Source organism: Penaeus monodon, chromosome 15, assembly GCF_015228065.2.
Source record: "Penaeus monodon isolate SGIC_2016 chromosome 15, NSTDA_Pmon_1, whole genome shotgun sequence".
Classification (NCBI taxonomy): Eukaryota; Metazoa; Arthropoda; class Malacostraca; order Decapoda; family Penaeidae; genus Penaeus; species Penaeus monodon.
The window spans coordinates 11,870,265-11,870,506 of record NC_051400.1 but is presented as its reverse complement, the minus strand read 5'-3'; the positions used below and the strand labels follow the sequence as shown (position 1 = coordinate 11,870,506).

At 39.7% G+C, this 242-nt stretch overlaps 1 protein-coding gene across 1 annotated transcript in view; it reads right to left on the bottom strand.

Moving 5' to 3' along the window:
- LOC119581750 (glyoxal reductase-like) overlaps positions 1–242 on the bottom strand; it is a 20,032-nt gene that overhangs the window by 12,660 nt on the left and 7,130 nt on the right.

Sequence of the window (242 nt, the reverse complement as noted above, 5' to 3'; positions counted from 1 at the left end):
GTGAACTGGTTGTGATGCAGTTCAAGAAGTTCCAGGCATGGGTGATGTGCATGTAAGATCCAGGAAAACACACAACCCAACTTCCTGGGCAAGTGCCGTGATGTTCCTGCACTTGCCAAAGCTTAATTTGTATCTGAACATTTTATGTATAATATGGGCAATTATCTTAGCTGAGTGTTGAGTGACATACTCCACGTTTTGAATAATAAATTTTCTGATACCAATAATCATTGTGCCTCTTT